Raw genomic sequence first — 9,251 nt, 5'->3', positions numbered from 1 at the left:
TATTGCCAATTGGGTCCAATTTGGGTAACAGGTTACGTGATTTTCACATCTGTTTAACTAAACGTGATACTAGAAAAACGGTTCTCCGAGTGAGGTATATCTTCTATGACCACCCTTATTTTTGACAAATTTAAAGGCTGTTATGCTGCAGCGCTAAGTTATGTCATGTCTGTAGTTGAAAGATGACCGACTAAATCAATACAGTGTCAAATGAGAAACCCGAATTACAAAAAAAAAAAACTAACGTTACCTTAATATTATTATCAGATTTGATTTCGTTATAGTACTATACGTTTGTGATTTCTTAAAACGTAGTCTTAAGGCTTATTTGACTTTAGCTTAAAAATTTCTTAAGATTCCTTTCATAGCTGTGCTGGACAATGTGATCATCCAAGATGCAATCTATTCTAATACTTGTACTGTTCTATTAATAAACTAAAAATGTATTCATAGACTGTTGCATTCCGGGGAATCATGAAGGTAACCTAATTTTTTAATGATATTTTCATAAGAAAAAAATATTGCTTTTATATTGATACAAACCTTTTATATTGATGCTGTTAATAAACTACACACAAACTAATTGCAGAGTCCGAAAAAGGGATCTGTAGCTGTCTAAGTGGCAGAATGTTAAACATATGTACTTCTAGAACTACAAAGAACTGCGTTTTATCATAATATAGAACAACGTAAAAGTAAATATAGAAGGTAAATAGAGAATTGCTGACCTCTATAATTTTATTATTTTTCTTTTAGTCAAAGTTATTGTAAATATTTTTTATTGCATGCGACTAATGATATCTAGTTATGTTCTTACAGTTCAACGGAAGATAGAAATGGAATAATCGAAACGTTTCTTTCAATCCCGCTAGCCAATAATTTTGTATAAGATCTTGATTTTCCGTTACATTTTCTGCCATTTGAGATCGCTTTATTTATGTATTAAGCATCAGGTAAAAGAATTTATAGACATTTTGCAGCAATATTGCCAAAGAGAATTATGCGGCTATACTTCTGCTGCGTAAGTGATACATTGTTGCACAATGATGATGTTTGTTTTTTTTTTGTTTACCGATTCCCAGTTTAGTTTCCAATTGTCGCTAAAAATCAACTGCCTGTCGCGTATGCCTACAACGGCGCCATATTTACGCAACGCAGCCCGACAAGATGTGAGCTGTCATAGATGGAAGGCAACGCGGGTTTACTGATTCATTATAATTAACGTATATGTCATTCTAAGAAAGTCAGCCGCCTATTTGGTTACCCCTGGTCGGAAGAAGCTATACAATAACAGAATGTTACGAGCCGGAAAACTCAGCCCCACATTATCAGAAGTTTGTGGTACATTTCTATTTGATGTTGACATATTCATAGTCCAGACCGATTCGACCAATTGGATAAGCAATCGGCAAGACCTTGCAAGAGCCATAAACATCAACCCGTTTCGACTCAGCAGCTTCAACGGAACTTCATACAACGAGCGAAAGCAGGACCTCGATATTGATTTATGCGTTGTTGAAATCCTGCGTTCATAAATAGGTCGTTAGAATGGCAGATGTTGATCTGTGCCTGACGCATAGATTTACAAATATTGACGAGGACAATGTATATATATGTTGCTGGAAAATTATGCTTGAGTATAGACTGGGGATTAACTTACAATCCACAACGTACTTGACAACTCTATGTGTATGTGTGTGTATTAAAAACGCGATGTACTTACGGTATATGTATGAGACAAAACACTTATATCTTTATAGCTTAGGGTTAAGTTTGAATATGTTGGTTACATTGCTGTTTTACATTTTTCTATAAAACTAAATTTAATTATGAAACTTTTATTTTGTATGTATATTTGTCCTGTATACTTCATTAGTCTTATATTTTGCAGGCAACATGAACGCCTAAAGCAAACCGATATTCTATAAATAAACACAACCAATACTTTGAAAAAACCATGAAATTTTGCCTCCGATTTAGCGGAAATTGTACAGCAACGAAGTCGAAAATTCGAAATTAAGAGCACTGATCTACATTTACTGTAAGCATTGGCGGGCGCAGATGATGTCTATGATGTTAGACCAAGCCCATTGAAATACAGAATTTTGTATGAGAAGTGAAACGCTTTTGTGATTCGTTCTTATCTTCAGAATCTTAACATAAAATATGACCTATAATAACTACTATTGATGCCGCTCTTATACATAAGTATACAAAATCTTGCGGTCGTTCGTATTGCGCCAAACCATAGGTATGCATAGGAGCTGACATTTTAAGAATTGGGAGCTTCGCAAGGTCGGGTGTTCACATGTGCCCAGGGTCTGAATGTGTGTGTACGTGTGTGTGTGTGTGTGTGTGTGTGTGTGTGCAGTAGGTGGGCTGAGATACGTACGCGAGTTTCAGCAAGACATTGCATTGTAGATTGCCCCAAGACAGTTTAGGGCGAAACGGGAACGTAGAATGCTCGCGTGGGAAAACCGCCATCATCCCGGTAACCTCATCTTTTTTTTTACTCCACCGTGAAGAAGCGAAACAGTAAAACCTGTACGCGTTCGTACGAACTGGCACAACTCTAAAGATGAACTCTTACAATGGAGAAGATTTAGCGCGAAGAACCCTCAAAAACATTGTTTAACCTGTGTTTAAATTCGCGCAGACTTGGAACGCATGCTATACGCGAATCGCAGTACTTTTTTAAAAGAGTACCACATATTCAAAGAGGGCGCGTGTTAGGGAAAAATGCCATTTGCTGATGAATTATTTTAAAACAATTTACTTTTCTTTTAGTTGTAAACTTGCCGAAACGTGCCAGTAGAAGTGGAAACATTGAGCCAGATATAGTCACCTACATAAGAGTCCTCACTTTGTGTAAAGTCTGGGTCAATAAGCTTTGCAGATGCATAATATCGACTTATATAGTGAATATAAAATACATTACGTAATTGAGGCTTGTGGCAAAACTGTTCCACTTGATTTAGGTTGTATGGTCAAAGGACGGCACAGCCAGAAAGTTGGTAACCAAGCTTTGCAAACAACGAACAATCTAATAGACTTGAGACGCCCAGACAACACGCAAGTCTAATAATGCATCGGGCGATTTGACGCTGACGAAATGTGGATTACCTGCAAACTGAGCGATATTAAAATATCCCTATCTTATGCTATTTAAATGAAAAAGAAAAAAAAAAACAATTTTAATACAAAATTATTTATTGGCGTATCCTGCATATTTCAGTTTTTCCATTATAGTTACTATTTGTCCATTCCATCCATAAAAATATTGTTATTCTTGTTATTATTAAATTGGATTTCTGTCAACGCGGCAAAGGAACGTTTCAGATGACAACATGGTCCCTGAGCCGGAAGTACTCTAATATCGTCTGCTACTAGAGGATAACATCTTCAATATATATATATATATATATATATATATATATATATATATATATAATTCGATTACAAATGGTCAAGCAGAATCATTATGGCGTGTTGATTTATAAATTTTACTAAACAAATTCGAAAATTGGTGTTTTTAAAAAAAGTAACAGAAACAGGATCAGCCCTGCTCTGATTGTCAGGTACCTAGAAGCGTAACGTCGGCTTGTTTGGAACTGCTTTGATTGATCTCAGCAGTGATATATATGGCCATATTTCTGAAAGCTTTGTACCTGAATAACACAGTACTTGATGCCCAAGCTTAAACTGATACCATTTGACATATCATAGTTTATTTCATTAATAAACGATTATTAACGCGAAAAATTAAAATAAATTATAGAAAAATAATAACCGTTGCTCTTATGCTACTTACATGGAGGCATTCAGAAAGCATGCGGTAAATATACAGTGTACATTTTCCAATCTTGAGATTTTCTGAGGGCAGTCTTATTAGTCTGGTCCGACACGCTAAGCTATTTAGTCTAGTGCACACTAACCTCTATTGCAACGCGCCGCCATTCCCCTAATCGAGGCAGTACGCCTTCGACCAGGCGCGTTTGTGGCAGGACTCTGCTTTCGGAGGTATCAGATCGCAGACGGAATATTTTCAATTTTGCTCTGATGGATATTATTGAAATGTCGTAGACAACACTCGATGCAGCAGCATCTTGTTCACTTAGTACGCCATACGCTGCTCGTCGGTTAGCTTAGAGTACCAGACATCTCCTGCGTACATTTGCCAGGCCGAGATAGTATCGAATCTGTTTTTCTCACGTGGCCCGTTGCAGTGTGTGATCGTCGATTCGCGTCGTCGAGAATAGGCAATGCTTTGGGAGGTTTTTGGTGATCGCTTAAAGGTACGAGGTATACAGGTATAAATATACTTCAGTTCTGTCTATAGCTCTGTACTGGTAGGGAAGGCGTGTTTTAGAAAAAGGCAGCAAAATGAAATATTCTGATAAAATTAATTGAACCAATTTGACAAGGAAAGCTTGAGTCTAAAAAATAGGCATATCGATCATTTTGTGCTCAATGTATTAGGTTTCGCGAGACATTTAGGGTTGGATTGGGGTCAAAAAACAGATCTATTGTTGTATAATAATATACTTAAACAAGCGATATTTAAGTGGGGTTTTCTTCGGTACCGGAATCTGTTAACCATTGTTTGTATCGTTACGTCAATGCCCTTGTACGAAAAACCGAGACAAACAGCAAAGCAGCGTATCCTTGTTTCATTGTTCACGACCGATGGACGCTACCTAATGCCTGTTATCGTTACACTAAAAAATATACTATATTTACTTTGTTCGTAAATAAACCTACGGTGTAAAAATTGTAAAAGATAAAGAAGATCGCGAAGACATAAAGGTTCAAACTTACTGAAGCTTAGACGATCAGATTATATGAAGCAGTTAAATGCTTACTCAAATTAGTCATTAAAGAGCAGAAGAAGTATACTTTTTTTTGGCTGTAAAGTGTTCGAATTAGGGCTGTGCTTGTCTTTTTCTGAATTACATCTATGGAAGACTCGTACACATGGGGACACCGGCACATACGGACAGTTTCAAGGATATCTAAGACGTGGCAACTCGATTACAGGGGCTTTTTTGGCCTTTTCTTCGTGCCGCAAAATTCGTACAAATTGCATATGCCCTATTTCTATTAAGCAGGTAGATATTTTACGAAATCCCTATTCTACTGTAATATGATGGTCAGTAATTGTTAAGTTACGACTTGCTTAGTCACATGAAAATGGTGCAATTTGCTCCTTCGCACGTTTTTCCATCGAAGATCACACTACGCAATAGAATCTACTTGCATCCAGACACTCCTCCGGCTGACGACCGTCCGCTCTTGAAGAGCACTTTTCTTCAATGTGCGAATGACGGGAGTGAGTTGGATAGTTTTTACTTCGGTTCGTTATCTCAGTCCTTATTGTTTTCATATGTTTCAAATGAAACATACGTTTACGCAAACGCACGCACAGAGGCGGTACATACAAAGAGGAAAGTACACAATAACAACAATATGCTCTGCCAGTAACCGACAACGGTTCGGGATTTGTCAATATAGTATGGTCTAGAATACAAACCCTCACGAAGTCGATCTGTCCTGTAAAATACGCTCGATCGTATGTGCAAGAGCATAGCCTACGAGCTACGCTGTATCAAGCACTCGACTAGCCTTCTTCGCAAGCAGTTTGAGAAGCAGAACGAACTCGTCGCCGTTATTGCGTTGAGGGTGCTTTGGGACGCAGGCCAATAGCATGAGGTTAGGGAAGGTGGAGGAAAGTATCTGCTAGTTTACCTGTTCCTCGTCCATCAAAACATCAACAAACTATATTTGCACCTCGGCACGACTAGAACAGCAATGTCAGCGTCATGATTTTTGCCGGCGCTATTAATTCCCTTGCCCCGTCAACCTACAACGCACTCTGATGTGCACTTTTCGAATTGAAAATAAAGTCAACCAAGCGAGGATTTTAAATGAAAGCCACGTTGCCTCGTGTCATGTAGGATCAGTGGAACGAGAGGAAAATAGCGGAGCATACGGAAAACGACGACCTAGATTATGCCTCTGCAAAATCTAAAGGCAATGTTGATGTCAAAGAGATTTTTATAAAGTTAATTTAACTTGGGAGATTTTACACGAGACAAAAAATACTTATTGTCCTTAAACGTGGCGCGTTCTTGCTTAAACCTTTGTCCATAATTGTCTGTGTAAAAATTAGTGCCAGATTTTGTTTATGACGGCCCAGTGGATGGTGACAGGTTCTGCGTCTGTCAATCTGGTGTGATTGTTTTGAATCCTAACTTGTGTGTTCTAACCATAGGTTAAGTGGTACGCACCTGTTGATCGGGGTTGATCGGGGAAGTACACCTAGTTAGTTGTATCAGCCTGCTGTCGAATGTAACACGTTGCGACAGCTTTAGCAGTCACGACGTTTTGGACCTTCGCCTTCTCTAAATAACGTCCAAATAGCGTCATCTGCATCATTGGGCCTGTGCCAATGACGCCTACCAAGGAAAGACCGGGAACCTGAAATCCTTCTCGCATACCCGACTGCTTAAGTGGGTGCCTTTACTACAGCTAAACTTTCTATCTATCTATTACACAAGTTGAACCGAAAGATGCTCACATCTATTGAACAGCTGTACGTTTCATCAGCAAAATGTGCCGCGGATTACAGGAGGCATTAAACCGCGCTATTAGCAGTCGTGCTTAAATCTAAAATTATTTATTTGAAGATAGCAGATGAGTCTATTTGATTGCTTATAAATTAGATGTATTGTTAATTTTGCAGCGTGGGGGTGACTTTGTTGCATATACACGTGGCCAGGCGGCACTAGGTATCTCATTTGAACCCACACACGTTTTGTAGTTGGCACTTCATCGTAGCCCCCCGAAATCGCGCCGCACATTTTCTGACGCCCTGAACTCACCTGTTATATCGCAACTGATTCACTTGTTGTATCGCAAGTCCTTCAACAGTACCATTGACCTTCTGATCCATCTCGCCATAGAGGATCATACATTATGCCTTAACCGGCTCAGTCTGCAGGCTTCATTTTGCCAAGCTCTTCAATGATATGTAAAAATGGAAGCCCACGGTATTTGCAAGACGGCGACTAAGTGTAACAGTTTTCCTGGATAGCCTAACTTGCAGAGATTTTAATATAAGGGTACTCTAAAAAGCCAAAGCCTCGACGAATCGCTTTACCTACGCTAGTTATGAATATCACAAGCAAGTTTAAGGAAGGGACTCACGTTTGGGTAACTACTTTATTGCTCTGCGTTTTAGTTTCAACTTACGTTCCATCACATTTGAGATATGATACGATGAATACCCTCCACCAAAGAATCCCGCAATACTCCAGAGCTCTTTTTATAACCGAAATATGTATAAACGAATCTTTGATGTGAAAGAAATTTGACATATCATTTGTCGAGATATGTTTGATTTGTAGATATTATGGACTAACCTGAGAAACATTTCCTACATATTAAGTCTTGACAACCATCTAATAATATCTAAATTAGGTTAATTGTTACTAAAATTGCTGGATGTTAACGTACTCACCAAACATCGGCTTAGTCGTAAGTTTATCACATTCAATTAAATAATTAATTTCCTGTCGGGGCGCCAGTAGTCGTTTTTTTCGTGATGAGTGCAATTGCTTGATTAGCACCTCGTCCAGCTCGCCCCACTGACAAGATTGAGCATAACCCATGACTCATCACTTTTAAGATCGCCTATACCCATATCTAACTTATTCACGCTTTTTAATTGCTTATAAAGGAAATTTCGTAGATGTCAATTGAATACTACGGACAATTATGCTCTTGCGGGGGTCTACCTTAATATTTTTTACCCATTTTGTCGCTTACAAAAACCGTTTTCAATTATTTCGCGACATCTTCGTCAGTCGATAACTCGCTGTGCGATTTAACCTGCTCCGATCATAACGTAAGTTTGCAGATAGCGGAGTCGCAAAACATAGTGGAATCTTTAATAATTGGAAGACCGCTGTGATTTTCAACCGCGACTCAAAGCTACAAAGCCTGCGTGCCATTCTACGACGCTATGTTTCCCTGTAAATACAGCATCAGTTACCAAAGGTCTAAGCAACATCAGTCATTTTGATAGACCTTTCACATCTAAATCTTTGTTTGGTAAAATAATACGACGCTAATAATGTGTTTCCTTGTTCCTATAACAATTTCCTACACAGAGACGTTTCCTCGTACGCCTAAGATGAGTTGCGTTCGTCTAGGATGCACGTAAAGAGAACGCGATGACGAGGATCAACCACCTACTGCTTGTTTATCATAAACACCTTAAATTAACTTCACAGCTTGAAATACAGAGCGTTACTCTTGGATATCTCTGACAATTGACAGATTTTTCTTGTAGTTCCCACCACAGCTGCGGTGTATCTCTCTAAGTATGTTAGCTATGTTTTGAAGGAACACTCCTTGAAACTATCGCTGCATCCCCCGCTTCCCACTCAGAGTCCTTATGACGTCTGCAGCACAGATCGTTGCCTTTATCGCTGTTGGCGTTCTGCCTAGTATAAACTAAGGTAGTGATCTAATTAGCTCGTATGTTCTTGTTTCGTTGCTTTTCCCCTGCGTCCTTCTGTGGCCTGTTTGGAGAAGCTGTATAGAGGAGCTACGTGTTTTGGCTTGTTGTCCGTATCTGCTGCACTTGCGGTTTAGTAGAAAATGACTGACCGGTACGGGCAGCTGATCTAGTAAATGGGACCCAGGGTGGATAATACCTAGGGATGTTCTTTCTCTTGTTCCTAACCAGCTTTAGTCAGTGAAATACCGGCAGACTGATTTGCTGCTAGTGCTGAACAAAAAGCCACCCTAGCATGGAGATAGGACAGCGGCAGCGCAACGGAATGCCAACTCAGCATTTGAAAGGAGAACAAAAGCCAGTAGCTCTAGCTGCTTGCATGTGCTTTGTCTGTCCGTCTGTCTGTCTGTGAGCGTGTATTTGTGATCTAAAACAACCTGTACAATTTCGACAGAAGTCCTATCACTGTTGGCCTAACAGACTGCCGTTGGTTCTGACTACGTAAGTGAAAAAGTAACGAATTAGCCCTGACCTGAAAATTCAATTAGTTTGATGTAGTAAGTGCATGCTGATAACTGAGTTGACGCCATTGACGTCACCGTCGTTGTCGCTGCCGACTCTGCTTGTTTTACTAGAACTCTAAGATACAGTATGATACGTGTATCTGTTATAATCGTATCATCTACCTGGCATTCGATGTGACAGTGACCAAGAAACAGACGAAAACTAT

General features: G+C 39.2%; 1 long non-coding RNA gene across 4 annotated transcripts in view; it reads left to right on the top strand.

Annotated features, from left to right (window-relative positions):
- LOC147754284 (uncharacterized) overlaps nt 1–3,364 on the top strand; it is a 13,639-nt gene extending 10,275 nt beyond the window's left edge. The window contains exon 5 of one of the 4 annotated variants that reach the window (XR_015317174.1): nt 1,083–3,364. This is a non-coding gene — a long non-coding RNA (uncharacterized LOC147754284). The remainder of the gene's footprint in view (nt 1–1,082) is intronic. The other 3 variants (XR_015317170.1, XR_015317171.1, XR_015317173.1) reach the window with 3 other exon arrangements.
- The last annotated feature ends 5,887 nt before the right edge of the window (nt 3,365–9,251 follow it).

The sequence above is a fragment of the Varroa destructor genome, unplaced genomic scaffold (genome assembly GCF_002443255.2).
Source record: "Varroa destructor unplaced genomic scaffold, Vdes_3.0 BEIS01000007.1, whole genome shotgun sequence".
Classification (NCBI taxonomy): Eukaryota; Metazoa; Arthropoda; class Arachnida; order Mesostigmata; family Varroidae; genus Varroa; species Varroa destructor.
This window is presented reverse-complemented; position numbering and strand designations above follow the sequence as displayed.